Here is a 258-nt window from a genome sequence, read left to right as displayed (position 1 = left end):
GCGCCACTCGGGCGTCGAGCACGCAGCCGCCCCGTCCAGCTCGCGGAACTGCGCCTGTGTGCACCCGCGATCCGCCCGTGTGTTGGGTGGCCGTGTGTGCACGTGTGTCATGGGTGTACGTGCGCGGACGCGCGCGCGAGACTTCCTCCCATAGCTCGGTTGTATATCAGACCGTTCCCCACCCTCACGAGGGAGCCGCCACCCTTTTACCCCGTTGCCTATCTCGCGCGCATCCCCCTTTTCCTTCTTCTTTCTCAT

Source organism: Monomorium pharaonis, chromosome 1 (genome assembly GCF_013373865.1).
Source record: "Monomorium pharaonis isolate MP-MQ-018 chromosome 1, ASM1337386v2, whole genome shotgun sequence".
Lineage (NCBI taxonomy): Eukaryota > Metazoa > Arthropoda > Insecta > Hymenoptera > Formicidae > Monomorium > Monomorium pharaonis.
This window is presented reverse-complemented; position numbering follows the sequence as displayed.